This window comes from Saccostrea cucullata, unplaced genomic scaffold, assembly GCF_032062105.1.
Source record: "Saccostrea cucullata isolate Sc308-1 unplaced genomic scaffold, CSIRO_AGI_Scuc_v1 ctg644, whole genome shotgun sequence".
NCBI lineage: Eukaryota > Metazoa > Mollusca > Bivalvia > Ostreida > Ostreidae > Saccostrea > Saccostrea cuccullata.
In genome coordinates, this window is record NW_026929567.1 from 294,015 (window position 1) to 296,986 (window position 2,972).

Below are 2,972 nucleotides of genomic sequence, written 5' to 3' on the forward strand. Positions count from 1 at the left end.
CTGAGCTCCAGACAGGACAAAGACACTTTAAGTCAAGGGCATGCAAAATTCTAAGGTAATAAGCAATCTTGTTATGAGTTTCATATAATTGCAATTTTTTTTATTTTTTTAAAATGCAAAATATAAACAAAACTAGAGCAACGTTAGTTGCAAAGCAACGAGTAGGTGTTCCATCTGAGCTCCAGACAGGACAAAGACACCTTAAGTCAAGGGCATGCAAAATTATAAGGTTATAAACAATCTTGTTAGGAGTATCAACTTGAAATGTTTCAAACGGAGAAAAAAGGCCTTGTACTTGTCAAAATGAAATTGCTTCAAGCCATGCTACACGCTTTACAATTATCTGGGCAAACCCCATTCACAGCTCAATGCTTTTTTTAAACTCACAGGTTTTTACACACAAATTAAAGTCACATTGTTCTTGCAATCAAATTTAAAATTTCGAAGTTCATTACAAGAAATATCCCTTTTATTATTGAATATTTCATGTTAAATTAAAGGTGCATATTCTCTAAAATCATTATCTTAAGTTTTGAAAGTCAACATTCTAAAAGGAAAATTGTTTATAAAGTATATGATGTTAAATGTGTACGATTCTACAGAATTTTTTTTACTATGTTCTTTGCACATTACCCATGCTTGTCATGGTTTTGTCGAAATGGAGCGCCGAAAAATGACAAAACTGCATAAGAAATCATGTAAAAGGATGGGGTAATAAAGAGTTGTTTATCTTTCAACTAAGTAATTTTTAAATATTAAAATGATTTTTTTTCACAATCATGATCTGAAACTTTGAATTTTTGTGTTGGAAGATACATGTATATCTCATTATGCTAGATTTCCGGAAGTGAATCTGTAAAATTGCCATGTTTTTAAGATGGAAAGCAGTCGAACAGTTGATAAATACTTCTATCATTTTTCACCTTGGTGTCATATTAATTAACAGAAAAGAAAGAAGTTACATGAACTGCACTGTTTCGGTATTAAAGCAAGGCAAAAGTAGATTTTAAATGAACGGATACATAGACGGTTGCATATGACGAGAAACCATGAAAAAACAACTTGGAAACACTCATAAGATATCATCAAGTAGCATATAAAAATCCTACCAATTATGTGTGAATTATTTCTAAAATTAAAAGGATATGATCAAAATAAAGTTATAAATCATTTTATGATAAATTTTGTTGTGAGTTTAAAAGGTGTGTTGAGCTGTATATGTTACTGACTTAAAAAATTCAAAAGTATTTTTTTTTTCAGACAAGTCATCAGAAACATATTCTAACTGAACTTAAACTTAAGTGAAAGTGTTTACGCTTTTTTTATTAGTGACCTTGAACTTGCCTTAATGAGTTTGTCAAGGTCATGACACGCACTCAGGTAATAAACAAAATTTATAGAAAGTATGGGCTTAAGCTATTCTCAAGCAAGTACAAAGATATATACGGAAAAGAATTGTGTCAGTGAACTTTATCTAAAGGCCTAGAATGATGGTCAAAACACAATCTCATAAGCAATGGGTCAGATCAAGAAAATCATAGATTACAAACAGAAAACAGAAAGGAATGTTTGTTTCTTCCTTACGAATTAAAAACCCAGAGAGGAATTTTGCAATTCCTGCCAGTTTAGTTCTAGACATATCAATCCGATAAATCATATTTAGCAATCTCATCTTCAAAAATTAAAGAACAGACAGTTATTTTGATAAAAACTTTTCTGTCAATGACCTTGAACTGACAGGAACGATATTATGTGATGGTCGTGGCAAGTCCTTTTGTCGGAAGCAATTCCAGTATCAAGGATGAATTTTAAGTGTTTGTCCGTCTTCAAAGTTATAATGTTGGTATCAATTTTGGCCAAACCCAAACTAATTGCTTTTTTCAAAATGTGATTAATTTGATTAATATTTTATTGATTTTAATATATGCACATCAGATAAAAAATATTTTTTTCGCCAAGGCCATATTTACAAGAATCTTTGCGTACTCTCATCTGACCCACAATAAAATCACTGAGTCATTAGAAAGGTGATAAAATGTTTTTCAAAAAAAAAACTGCAACATACGAGGGGTGTTTGAAAAGTTCGCGGACAAGTTCTATTGTGAGTGCGCTATTTCCACGAAACCGGTCAAACTTTCTAGATAAAATCTTTACCTTTTTTTAATAAACATACAAGAATTTGGTGCTCTCCGATGATTATTGAAAAATATATAGCTTTTTTATTTTGATAAAACTTGCTCATGGAGCATGTCACATTTTGGCACGTTTAAATCACAAAGACTCAGAATTAAAATTAAAAATTGCACAATTGTAGCGTAAAGAATTTCATAATATTTTATCTGCCGCTAAGGTATTCATGGAACGTCACTGGGAGAAATTTTGAACTAAATTGGAGGGTATATGATTGTTTTATAGCCGTTTATAACTGATCAACGCTTACATTGTAAAATCAAAGCCAAAATTCGGAACGTCATTGAGCGTCCAGGAGCACTGCACTACGTAAAAATTATGTATACAGACTGAAAAATGTCTAAAAAGAGATAAAGATGTTCAAGATACTGCCAGGAATATCTTACACATACAAAGGACAAGTTTTCAAATGGTCGTAGCTTCATAAGAATGGAAGGATTAACATTTTGAATGATTAACTCCGTCGATACTTCAATACCCCTGTAAGGACGTTGCGTCGCGCCTATATGGTTTTGCATAGTTTCCATACCTGATCGATTAACTGCAAAGACGTTTTTAAAGATCTCAATAATATCCGACTCAGTAAAAAAGACATAATAGAGAAGAAAAGTAAGATGTCTTGATATAGATATTTTATTTTAAAGTAGAAAAAAGATACGAAAAATCTGAAGAAGAGAAAGAACTATAGAACTGCGACAAAGCTTAACAGATTGAAATCTGGTTGTCACGTCGCCTTACCTAAAGTGATTACTCCGTGAATCCCATGACCTCATAGAATAATC